At 40.0% G+C, this 13,774-nt stretch overlaps 1 protein-coding gene across 1 annotated transcript in view; it reads right to left on the bottom strand.

Moving 5' to 3' along the window:
• Sgcd (sarcoglycan delta) overlaps positions 1–7,722 on the bottom strand; it is a 539,196-nt gene extending 531,474 nt beyond the window's left edge. The window contains exon 1 of the mRNA XM_076936992.1: positions 7,573–7,722. The gene's annotated coding sequence lies outside the window, so the exon portion shown is untranslated. The remainder of the gene's footprint in view (positions 1–7,572) is intronic.
• Between the last annotated feature and the right edge of the window lie 6,052 nt (positions 7,723–13,774).

Below are 13,774 nucleotides of genomic sequence, written 5' to 3'. Positions count from 1 at the left end.
CTTAAAAACAAAACAGCTCTTTGTAGAATTGCAGCTGGAAACTTAAAATGGCTGTTTCAAGGAGAGAGAGCGAGATTTAACTTGTAAATAAGATCGAAATCTGTGTAAGATTCTGAATGTGCAATAGCACACATTTTGTTAAGTTTCAAAGGCCTTGAGTAAAATTCAGCAGGAGTAAACAGACAGGCAGTGAAACACAAGCTCAAGGGGAAAACCACAAATCTCTCCTCCAGTAACTGTCAAAAGGAGACGATGCCACCTAAAATGGTAGCTGCTTAGATTATGAAAAAAAAAAATAGAAAAAAGCAAAGGCAAAAACGGTCCTTCTCACTGAGAAACAGGATTAGAGAATATTAAATCAGGATCTGTACAGCCTTCAGGGGCTTCCTGAACACACCCAGAGATAGAGTTTGGTCTGCTAGGTACCTCTTAAAGGACCAATTCAGAAATCATGTCACAGAATATTTTATTGTAGAAGAGGGTTTAAAGGAAGCCACCTGCTTTGTCTTTCTTCAGTTTCCTCAATGGTAAAATAAGGATAGCATTGTAAGAGGTGTGGTTGGGAATGGAAATGATGTTTGGATACTTCTAGACTACACAGATGTAAAAATGAAATGACATTCAGAAGACATTATGATTGTATTATAAATATTATAATTATTCTGTATCTCTGTACAGAATAAGTGCTAAAATCCCATAGAATTGTAGAGTCTACTTAAAGTTCATTAAGTTTTTATGTTTGCTTTTGGTTGTGTGTGTGTGTGTGTGTGTGTGTGCGCGTGTGCATGTGTGTACATGAATACAGGTGTGCTTGTGGCAGAAGACAGGTGCCAGATACTGTGGAACTGAAGTTACAGGTAGTTGAGAGCCACATGATACAGGTTCTGAGAACCAAACTTGGCTCCACTAGAAGATCAATGTGATCTATATATAAGTAGTCGGAATTTCATATGACATGATTGAATTGACTCTTATATGGTTATTATATGTACTCAGAGTATGTTCATATTCATATATAATCATTAAGTACCAATTCACTTGAAATAAAAGGAAACTGTAATAGGCACGTCCAGTTGTTTGACATTGCAACATGGTGTCATTTACAAATTATACACACAAAAGCTACATAATCAACTTAACAAAAAGTTCACACACACACACACACACAGAGAAAGAGAGAGAGAGAGAGAGAGAGAGAGAGAGAGAGAGAGAGAGAGAGAGATCTAATATTTTAAGTTATAATTGTGCTAGGCCACAGTTAGAACTACATCTACCGAGCGGTCCTTGGGTTGGACAAGCCTCAGGACATCCTCAGTTTTATCTGATTTAAGAAAATATTTTATAGATGAGGAAGCTACAGAACCCAACAGAAAGGATGAATGTCATAGATACAATATGATATATGATATGATACGATATGATATGATAAACCTCAGCACAGCTATTGGTTCCTAGTAGGTGTTTGGTACATGTGGCCCAGACACAGAGGCAGGCAAATGGCTCCAGAAAGCAGCATTTGAGGTTACCCATCCTGGTTCTTCTGTTTTATGTTCATCATCTCATATTTGACAGTAAGGTATTTATTAGCTAATAATGTAAAACTTCAATGCATGATGAAGTTAAGGAGAGAGTCAGTAAAACCTATAGAAACCATGAGTGGAAGGTGACCACAAAACTTGGTTAAGCCCCAGGTTGGCTGCATTGCTGTGAGGAACAGATCTTGTAAGAGCCACCAATTCCACATGGCAGGGAAACAGACAGCTGTCCAAGTGATGTGCATGAGTGCAAGAATGAGTGCAGAGACATACGCCAAACTAGCATAAGACTGTACCAACGTGACCCATCATAAAAAGGGAGCTTCTGCAGAGGCACACACACACACACACACACACACACACACACACACACGTCTTTCTTCTGAGTCAGCCATAGCCCTTCTCCGCATGATGACTGGCAGAAACAATAATAAAGCCTATCCCCAAAGGCAGCTTTTCATTTTGCCTTTGATACTCTTGGAGGTACACAGAGCCTTTGTACCAAGGGAGCAGGTTGGGAATAGACTAATTAATTTGTCAATATCGTGCTCCGTTAGCTTGCACACATTTGCAGTTTTTCTGGCTTTTAAATTATACCCTGGGAATCAAAACTTTGAAAAGCCAAGCTAAAATAATGAAGGATTCCGAAGTCACATGAAAAAATAGTTAAGACAGTGAGGCAAACAGTGGAGGCTTACAAAGGAGCCGAGCACTTCAACATCTCGAGACAATTAACCTTGCTGGTATGTGTTAAACATGCCAAACCGTTCCAGGCTCCCTTGGGTCCCTCTGGATAGATAAAGCGTAACATTCACATTTAATGACAGGGTTTTTTTTTTTTTTCTCAAAATCATTTCCTATGTATTAATTAAATGCCCTTGTCTTTTCTTTGCCAAAAGTGTCGACTTCATTCAGAGCTTCCAAAATTCTTACAATGAAACTGATACCAGTTTTAGAAAATAATATTTTGTAATCAGCTGAAATGGAGTGAGTAGCATGCCTACAAACAGAGATCTAAAGGGGCCCCATACTCACATCAAGGAATCACGGTATTTTTTTTCCAAAGGTGTGTCACTGCTTACTCTACATGCAGGAAGATAGGTGGCTTGGGATGAAGCCAAAACAGCCTCACTCCAAGGCTCTCCATATACTGGTCCTCATTCCACAGTTCCTGGAAACACTGCTTGTACAATGGCCCATGATCAAAAAAGATTGTCCTGAGAGCCATGTTGTCTCAAGCAATGAGCCTCAAGGACAGGAGTGATATTTACCATCAACGTTTTACTTTCCCCAAGCTACTATCAGAATACATGATTCATTTATTTAATGACCACTATACCGAACTGAAGATTAAGGTAGCCTTTTCTAGAGGACTGCTTCTACACATCTAATATGGAATGAAGACAGATAGTCCAGAATGAAGTCATATGAAATGATCTTACAGTTCAGTGTGTGAAAAAGCATTTTGCACTGGGACTTGTAAGATTACTTTTTTTTTTATTGGTTATTTTATTTACTTACATTTCAAATGTTGTCTGCCTTCCCAGTTTCCCCTTCACAAACCCCCTATCTCATCCCCTCTCCCCTGCCTCTATAAAGGTGGCCCCGACAAACCCTCTAGCTCCCAACTCACCACCCTAGCTTCCCCCTATGCTGGGGCATCAAGCCTCCACAGGACCAAAGGCCTCCCCTCCCATTGATGCCTGCTAAGGCAATGCCCTGCTACATATCCAGATGGAGCCGTGGGTCCCTCCATGTGTACTCTTTGGTTGGTGGTTTAGTCCCTGGGAGCTCTGGGAGTTCGGTTAATTGATATTGTTGTTCTTCCTATGGGGTTGCAATTCCCTTCAGCTTCTTTAGTCTTTCCCTTAACTTTTCCATCAGGGTTGGTGGACTCAGCCCAATGGTTGCCTGCAAGCATCCATATCTGTATTGGTTAGGCACTCAAGAGCCTCTCAGTTGACAGCTATGCCAGGCTCCTGTCAGCAAGCACTTCTTGGCATCAGCAATAATGTCTGGGTCTGGTGTCTGCAGATGGGATGGATCCCTAGGTGGGGCAGTCTCTGGATGAACTTACCTTCAGTCTCTGCTCCACTCTTTATCCCTGCATTTCCTTTAGACAGGAACATTACTTTTGTAAGAGTCACTTTGTATATATGTAAAACAGGGGTGGCAATGCCTATCTCAGAGGGCAGTTTCTCTTTCCCTCCTTTGCAGGGGAATGTGAGTTAGAGTGTCAATCTACAGCCCAGACTGGCCTCAGAATTTGTATGTGTTCCAAGCTGAGATGACGTCAATGCTACAAGCTTATGGAACACACTTTAGAAAATACTGACTCTGGGGAATTAAATGGCCTTTCTAATGCTCAAACACAAAACATGATTTGCCTTGTATTATTCTGCTACTAGAGCCACTAGTTTATACTGCCTGTCTTCACATGAAGAGATGTTTGAGAACCTTTCCACTGTACTAAAACATTGGGATCCAGGGAGCACTGCGGTAGCTGGATGGTGCCCACACCATCTCAGGCTATTTGTTCTACCACCCTGGAAAAGACATTTTGGTTTTGTGCATGTACACACACACACACCTGTATGTGTCTCTGTGTGTGTGTGTGTGTGTGTATGTGTGTGTGTGTTTATATGTGTATACATGTATATCAATATATATATATATATATATATATATATATATATTATGCATTTGTTTCTTGATGTGTGTATACATGTATCTGTATACGTGTGTGTATATATTTGTGTGTATGTGTATATACATGTATGTGTGTGTATGTGATCAACTGAATAGATCCCCTCAATAAACATCACCATGCAGCAGAAATTCCCTTACATCCTTGTGAACAAAGAGAGTTTATTTTCTCTTTACCAATCAATTGCTATCTAAACAGAGAACATTTTTATAGCCAAGATCTCTAAAACTTTGCTGAATTTATCTTTTAAGTGGCTGGCATACAGAACACAGACATTCTGAATTAAAGATCAACACTCAAAATACTCAGTCAAAATCCCAACCTCGTGTATAGACTTCTCTAGGATTTTTAGAGAAGCAATAATGAATGTTTTAGCTTTCCTCTCTGGTAGACCAACATGAGTGAGCAAAGACACCTGCAACCACAGGCACACATCTATTGCATAGCATACTTCTACTCATGTGAGGACTTCAAAACAGAAGACTGTGTGTATGCATGACTCCTTTTGGATCATTAAATTACTAATTTGGCCTTTATAATCGTGTTAGTGAGAAATGAGTTCCTAATTAATATTTAGTACTAAAGTGTTTTAAAGATACCCAGTAATAGATAAAAGAAAAAAGAAAACAATATATATATATGCATATATATAAATATATAAATAAAGAAGGTATTGCTGAGAAAGAAGGCATGATTTCTTCACGCAGTCTTTCATCTCTCAGAGGTATTTTGTTTTTTAGTGGTATATGAGTCATGTGACTATCAGAGCCCTAACATGTCTTTTCTAGCATTTGGAAATAGCAGATAGTAAGTATATGTGCTTCACTATCAAGAAAGCATTCACTCACAAACTGAAAGTAAGCACCACACTTACTCCAGCAAAGAGAAACAGGTGACAGCACCCTGTGGCTATATCTAATTAGATCCTTACGAGGCCAATACCTCCATCTCTCCTGAGTGTCTAACTTAAAGGAGTTGCATGGTGCCAGGAGATGCGGCCCAGCTCTATAATTTGCCAAGTTATTTTCCTAGCTCCTATAAACTCTCTATATCATAAGAAAGTGCTGCTGAGAGGGAGGAAAAGGGAGGGAGGGAGGGAGGGAGGGAGGGAGGGAGGGAGGGAGAGAGAGATAGAGAGGGAGGAAAGGAGGAAGGAAGAGGGAAAGAGGGACAGAGAGGGAAGAATGGAGGGAGGGAGAGAGAGTCCAAGAATAGAATTTTTTAAGACACCTTATGCCCAGCAGTGGTGGTGCATACCTTTAATCCCAGCACTTGGGAGGCAGATTTCTGAGTTCAAGGCCAGGCTGGTCTACAGAGTGAGTTCCAGGACAGCCAGGGCTACACAGAGAAACCCTGTCTCGAACAAAACAAAACAAAACAACAACAACAAAAAGACACACCTTATAGTATCTCTTGGATGTGCCATGGGTACTTGTTAAACCATTGTCCCCAGGGACAAATGTGACCCCACTCTTTTGTGGGGTTGTAACATGCGCGAGTCCATTGAGTTGAATTGGGGGTCCCGTGTCTGCCCCCGAGGGGCTAGGGCCAGTGCCTCAGAGAGGCAGAGGTGCAGGAATTCAACTGTGTTCATTCCACACTGAGTGGCCATCTGGCTATGAGAAGCGGCAGGACTTCACTCAGGGTGGAAGAACACAGTCTGAGGTCCTGCAGGGGTCATGCAGAGCTCTTGGGTTGTGGGGGTCCGTGGACCAAAAGGCGGCCAGAAACCGTTGGTTCTCAGACCCTTGGGCTTCCAGGCACTGCTAGGAGACCATAGAAAGGCTGACTAAAGTGGAGGCATGTGGGCTAGATCAGTCCGAAGCTGAAGGTGGGAGGGGGAGGGATGAGCTCTGGCTGCCTCTCCTCAGGGATGAGAGTCTTGGTCACAGAGACTCAGACTCACTTGGCTGGGTCACGGCTGGCATGGCTTGCGGCTTGCTCGGCTTGCTTCTTTGAGTTGGTGGCCTCCGTGGCTGGAATTGTAGAACCTCTACACGGTTCCCAATGGGAGGTCCCAAAGAAGAGAAATAGGCTATGATCTTAAGATATTTATTGTCATGGCAGAAAATGGATAAAGTTATACCCTGGTAATTTCAGGAAGGGCCTGAGGTTAAATACCTTGTCCAAGGAGCAGGGTATGGGAAGTAATGTTTAATTGGTTACACCCTCTGGCATTTTCGTATCTAATTAATATGGAAATCTATTTTGAGGTTCTGTGGCCTGTAGTCACACTCTCTACCTGTGGAGGTCTTCTGCATAGTGTCAGGAGCCTGGAATCTGGGAGCGTGGGGAAATGCATGCAGTCCCTTGCAGGGAAACCCGTTGGATATCTAACCTGCAGGGTCTCTGGCTATCTCAGCCAGCCGATGCTCGACCAGAAACCATGCTGTCATTTCATGATCCTACTACACTCTTCTATATAAATGAACACATATACTGGAATTTTAATAAGGCTGAATGGATTCTGGCCCCTGAACCCATCAGTCTCAGGAACCTTTCTCTTTATCTCTTCTCTGGCTTCCTGGAACAGAAATCCTATCCCAAATGGTTGTCATGAAATATACAGACATTTTTTGCAAATATCGGAAGGCAATAGCTGATTTACTGTACTTATAAATTATTGTTCCACTCATTCTTTCTTTCTCTATTCTTTGTTAACACCCTCCATATGTATAAACATAAGGATTTGTATATACAGAGTAATATATACACACTGAAAAGCAATGAGATACATCCAATAATTATATTGTAAATAAGCTTGCATAAAAGCCTATGAACATACATACTTCACTGATTACTCTTTAATTACTGTAAGCATGGTATTTATGATTTTAAATACTATGGAAGTCTGTTGACTCAAACTTACAGTCTGCCCAGTACAGGCATATAAGCTGTATATGTTGGCTCTTTCCAAGGAATTTAAGAAAGAAAACTTCATCAGCATCTTGTCATAGACATGGAAATAAATAGTAATAGATAAATAGTAATAACACTAATTATGATACAAAATAATATATTTGCTTATGTCTTTTAGGGCATAAACAATGACCATTCATAACGATTTCACATGTGTTTCTATTTTACACCTGCCCAATTCTCTGTCTACTTTGTCATATTGCCCTGTGCCTATTGGATTCATATTGGAATAATGCATCCCTCATTCAGTTTCCACCACTGTATGCTGGTCTATCCCAACATATTACATAAAGATAGTCATTAAAAGGGAAAAGGACACACAGAAAAGCAAAGGCAGTGGGGGATAAATCAATTGAAATAAATCTTTTAAATATACCATATTTATCTTAAAAATTAAATGCACATCCATACCTTTTTATTCTTACTCTTCTTGAATCTTAGACACAAATGTCAGAGCAACATTGGGATGAAATAATATTCTCAGGCCCCCACCACAGCAACAGTCCTGGTAACTTCCACGCAGGATCCAGTGTAGCTGTTTCCAAGTTCCCGAGGACAGAGGGTTCTTCTATGTCTATAAAATGACAAGAGCCATGTTTGAATACTCAAAACTGAGATCAGCAAAGTAATACCAAATCAAAGACCATTTGCTCTAGAAAGAATTAAGTCTCTTAAACAACAATGATGAATTCAGCACTGAGTGATTGAAACATCATCTCAAACATGAACATGCATACACATACCACATCATGAGGCGCCTCAACAGCACAATCACTATAACCACTCCCACCTCCACAAGCACCTCAACTGTGTTTGCCATCATGACCCCTCCCATCAGCACCACTACAAACAGCAGCAGCAGCAGCACCAGCACCAACTGTCATCACGGACATTACCGCTACCACCAAGTAATTATAGTATTACACTTGAAAAGATTTTTCTAGTACACAAGAATATTCATTTGCTCACCTTTTAAAAAGGGAAAGCAAAGATTAGAGAGAAGCTGTATTCCTAAGATGACATGGGGTTGGTATGGATAAGTGAATGAATAGCTTTTTAGTAAAGAGTGTGTACTTATCCCTGCTCTATGACCAAGTGACACCAAAGGATAGAGGGATATCACTCCATCTCTATACATTCTATTCATTTTCATCTAAGAAAAGCCACCTGTTACCACTGGCCACTCCATCGTGGGTACCTCCAGGATATCATTGAAACTTCCTTGTGTCTAGCGTAAGGACACCTTGCTTCCCCAGTCCTGAGCGTCTTTGCTATATGCTCCTTCACTGGGTGCCACCTCTAGTTCCTTGACTTGAGTTGTCACATTCTCAAATTTAAGATTTGTCTCTGGATCTAGATAGGCTTCTCAAGTTCAAATTCACATTTCCTCAAGTCCTTAAATGGTCCAAAGTCATCAGAAATGAGGCAGCACTTAGCCCTTTCCTGTCAGCCTACTCTGCCCCTCGTAATTGCATCATGCTGGCCTGCAATCCCCCAGCATACCTCTAAATGCTTTTGAACCTTAACACTGGCATTGCTTTTAACTAGGTGCATTCTTTTTAAATTCAAAAATTTGCATCTTTGCTTGTCTCTTACCTTTCCTGTGCAACTCTTATAAACATCTACATAAAATCATAAACCTTACCACGTCTCTCATTAATCTTTCTGTTTAAACTCTGGGAAGTCTTTTAGATATATTAAACATTTCCTCATTTACTACTTGGTTTTCTATACTAAAACATATGTCCTATGTGTATAAGGATCGCTGTTGCTTGCAGTTTAAACACGTATACGACATCCTAGCCTGTGATCTATGGCCTAGCTAGTGCACAAGAGTGGAGCACCCTCTTTTAGTGGATGAATTTAGTCTTTTCCTAGGACCATCCAGAGAGTGTCTGTGCATGACTGGATCTCAAAGTGTCTCATCCCCATTAATCCTGAAAATAATATGACAATGAGAACGTGAATGACTTTCGGTGTTAAGCTTAGAAAATGGCTTTAAGTGGCCTGGCATGTGACACAAATACTTATTACACATATCTATAGATAGGATGTGAATAAAAATTCTAAGTACCTACTTCTTAGGAATGAAAGATTACATGTTGCATATCCTTAGACGCCCCTGCTCCTGCTGAGAACATCACTCTGTTCTTTTCATATTCTCCGCCTTTTCTCCTGTGCTATCATTTTTATCCCTTTCTGTAAACTCAGTTCTTACGTTCTTGAGGAAGGGGGAATGAGAAAGAATGCATTCAGAACTGTGTGAATGAAAGGGAAGAGATGTGCATAGGGATGGGAAAGTAAAGGACCAGAGTTCAAAGGACTTTGGATCTGAAGCCATTTGCTCAGTAGTTTTCACTGTGTGTTTGGTATGGTGCCTTCTCCTTGGGATTCTCTTTTCTCACTGGGTTAAACTACAGGTCATCAACCATTTTAAACCCCCAAACTAAAGTGTTTTCCATTCTGCTTTAATAGGATTTCATTGTTTTCAGAAGTCTATGATCAGCTAAGAAATAGAATACAATGCTTTTTTTTTTTTTTAAATAGCTATATGAATGTAGCCTGACACATTGACAAATTACAACATATCCCAGTTTCAAAAGGCTAGACACCTTTGACAGACTTTTGGGTGATCATAGGTATAATAGTTTCATCTGTTACCATGAAATTCTTTAGCTTCTGTAAATATCAAGACATTCAGATTCTTCTCAGACATGATCTTTTTTCTATAAATGTACCCTTTAAGATGTTTATGAAGAAGAGGTTGTCACAGACATATATCATTCTCTATTGTGATGATGGACATCTTTAACTGCTTTTGTTTCTTTTGCCCATTGTACTCATATACTCTACATACGATCTCATGACCTCACGTGCCTTGATTTTCATTTCCCTCCGTTTTTCTGGGTATTTTCCATCTTCTTTGCAATGGAACTGTTTTTGTGGCTTACAATGACTCTGGGCAACTTTCTCTGTACAACCAGCAGATGTGTAATGTTACCCTGCTTGCCTTCATATTGGGGGAACTACATAATAGGAGTCAACTTTCCTGGTTCATTTTGTTTCTTCTTGCTGATACCCAGTAATTTACGGGTGATCTTGGCCATGGTTTTCGTAGGAAGCTGATAATCAACTTGTCACAGCTTCAATTATTCCTGCATTTCTAAAGCAAAGGGATACGACTTCAGAAGGCAAACAATGCTGTACTTCAGAATAATGATACATATGAAACTGTTAAATAGACTGATTTTGTGGAGCCCAGTCTCAAGTCCGTCTAAATGCATCTCTGTTACCTTGTTCCCAACTTCTGTTAGGATGGTCTATTTTAGTATGGAAACAACATAAAAAAATATAACATTAAAAAACTTAGTTACAGCTGGCCTAATCAATAGTTAAGGTTCTTCAGAAGGAAAATAAATGGCAATCCATCCAAGATCAGGTAAGGATGTGGTCACAGGTGCATTGACTCAACATACGTTCACTGGGCACATACTGTTTACTGTGCATTTTATTAAGGGCTGGGAATACCGCTGGAACCACCATGGACTCACTGTGACTTTGTAAAGTCTTTACTCCTAATACTATTATTCAGCCTTTGTAATTTCCTAACTTCTGTTCAGATGTGCAAAGTGTGACAAATTTCACCCCTACCGTACAGATTCTCAGTTGTCTTACATGGTAATGAGTGATGTATTGACTTAAATATCTCAAATCTTGACAAACATAATACATGCCAGAAAAGATGTAATTCTATATTTCTTTTCCCTTTTGTGGATGTCTTTATTTGTTTCTTTTTCTTCTCTACTCCTCTTCTTCATTTCTTTCCTTCCTCACCTCTCTATGTCCTGTCTCCTTAACCTTTGAAGATAGGTTCTAAGTTGGTCAGGTTAGTTTTGAATTCATTCTGTAGTCCACAAATCTCTTGAACTTATTCCTGCCTCTGTCTCCAAATAGCTAAGTTATAGGATTGGGGGCCTATGTAACCAGACCAGGTTAATTATTGATTTCCTTAGAAACATGTTTATCTCATGAGCTTGCTTGTCAGACCTAATCTAACACACACTTCTGAGTTTTTGTTATGGAGCAAAAGGCACAAAATCACTCTACCAAGATGTTTCACAGTACAGAAAAAAGTCTCCAATTAAGTTTCAGAAATTAGCATCTCTGAAATCCATGGAAAGGGGTTAATCATGTCACATAGCAAAACAAACTGAGAAGCACATACTGGGGATATTGACAAAATTATTAATATCAAGGAAAATAAAAACCTTCTCAATCGCCAGTGTTTCCCAGGGCAGAAACCTAATCATAGAGGAGAGTGGCATCTCACCCGGTGGGCAGCCTTGGATGCTCCAGAGGACATGTCACTCCTCAAGAGGCATCAATTAGTGGCTGCTCTGAGAGCAGTGTGAGCCACACCTCTTTAATGGCTGGTTTGCCTTAAATATTATCCCCTGTGAAGGTAACCTACACAGAAGCATCAAGCCACAGATCCAAATGCACCCAGACACACTTGATGAAGCATCAGGTGTCCAGAGAAGTAAGGTCAGGAAGGCAGGTCATAGAGGTGTTAGGAGCTTAGAATGTGTAATGATGAAGAGTGTTGAATGGAAATCAATTAGGGTAAAGGGTAAAATACAAATTTTAATTCACAATTTTAAATTTAAAACAGTGCTAATGGGGACTGCTGCTCTAAATACTCACCTTCCAAAAGTGTGGCCTCGGGCATATCCTATACATATACAAAACTGTCTCTCTCATACCCACCTTGTTACTAGCCATGCTTCACAGTATTTGTTTGACAGGATTGCTACCGTCCACATAGAAAAATCTTTGAGTTTGGAAACTTTAATGGTTCTGATTGCAATCAAATAAATTAGCCATGACAGTGTCAGGATTCAAATTCAGAAGTGACCCCAAATAATTATTCACCAAGTACTTGGAGAATCAATAGAGTGCTTCCAACATTTCATTTCTCATTAACTCTAGGTCTGACACTCTAAAATGTCACAAGTCCAATGAAAAGTAGCAGTGCTCAGAAACACAACTGAAAACTGACCTGCTTGATCCCTATGGATGGGCAAAAAGGCACCCAGGCAGGACAGAGTATATATATATTTTTTTCCCCGCATTCTGGATGTAGCTCAGAATGGGTACCACCCCAAGTAGCAATGACAGCAAACTCTAACACATCACTATGTGTAGTCTGATCACATCTGTGGGTAGATTATATCTTGTACCAGATGAGATTACTGAAACAATTCTGGGCTTAGCAGATGTATAACACTTTAGTACTCTAAGTGCTCGACTATACAAATAGAGTTTCAGTTTGGGCTGTGTACCATATGAAAGACCCTGCCTCCTAGTTAGATATGTATCGAACTGCTAGGACATAGCAAAATGACATAGCTGATAGACTTTAAGGTTAAAAGCAAGAGCGAATCTAGGGTGCCTGATGTCTTGCCGATACAATAAGACCTTATTTCTTACCTGAGTAGCTTTTTAAACTGGGTGGTAAAATTAAAAAGTCTCTGGAAGTAAAGCTACTGAGTGCTCTAATGAGACTAAAGGGGATTTCCTGGCATCTTAGATAAGTAGTCACTGATCTGTACAGTATTTTTTGATAATGAAATATGTTTATCACATCTATTTTTATAAAGTGTATCAGAAACTGATAGTCTTGTGGCAATAATCATAATAGCCTGGAAGATAAGCTCTAAAAATTAAGCATATACAGAAACATGGCGCCCCTTACCCTTTTTGATACATGTACCCAACACCCTTATCACATAAATTATTCTCACTATTGTGGTGATTTGAATAGTAATGGCCCCCATAGAATCCTGTGTTTGAATGTGTGTCCCATAAGGAATGGCACTATTAGAAGGTGTGGCTTTGTTAGAAAAAGTGTGTAATTAGTGGCTGTACTCTGAGGTCTCATAAGCTCAAGTCTTCTCTCCCTGCTGCTTGTGTATCAAGATGCAGAACTGTAAGCTCCTTCTCCAGCACTTGTCTGACTATATGTCACCATGCTTTCCACCATGAAAATAATAGATTAAACCTTTGAAACTCTAAGACAGCTTCAAATAAATGATTTCCTTTATAAGAGTTGCTATGGTCCTGGTGTCTTTTCACAGCAATAAAACCCTAACTATGACAGTTTTCCAGAAACACGAGTCACTTTTATTCTAACTGGTTGTTGACACAGATGTAGTCAGCATCTTTATTCTAAGTAACAGAGGATGAATGAGCTCCCTAAATACAATCCTATTCACAATATTCATGAAATAAGTCATACCATCACTGAAAGTATCAACACAGTTGGACTTCAATATTTTCTCATGAAGTCCTCCAAAAACTTAAAATATTCCACATTTGCCTGGGCAACAGAACATGAGTGAGATGCCAGCAATATTTGTAGTGGTAGCAATGTTACTCTTCCTAGCCTAAAAACTAGACACTGGTGTTTCTGTTGAGCCTCAAACCCAGAGGGTAGCTGACTTTGTCATCCTCTCCTTCCCTGTCGGCAGAGAAAAACAGTCAGATGATACGCTGAGGAAGACAATGAATAAGGGACTAAGTGTCGAGCAGTGGACTTGCACATGTCTTTATA

Source organism: Arvicanthis niloticus, chromosome 6 (assembly GCF_011762505.2).
Source record: "Arvicanthis niloticus isolate mArvNil1 chromosome 6, mArvNil1.pat.X, whole genome shotgun sequence".
In the NCBI taxonomy this organism is placed as follows: Eukaryota; Metazoa; Chordata; class Mammalia; order Rodentia; family Muridae; genus Arvicanthis; species Arvicanthis niloticus.
The sequence above is the reverse complement of the archived record's forward strand: the minus strand, read 5'-3'. Positions and strand labels throughout refer to the sequence as shown.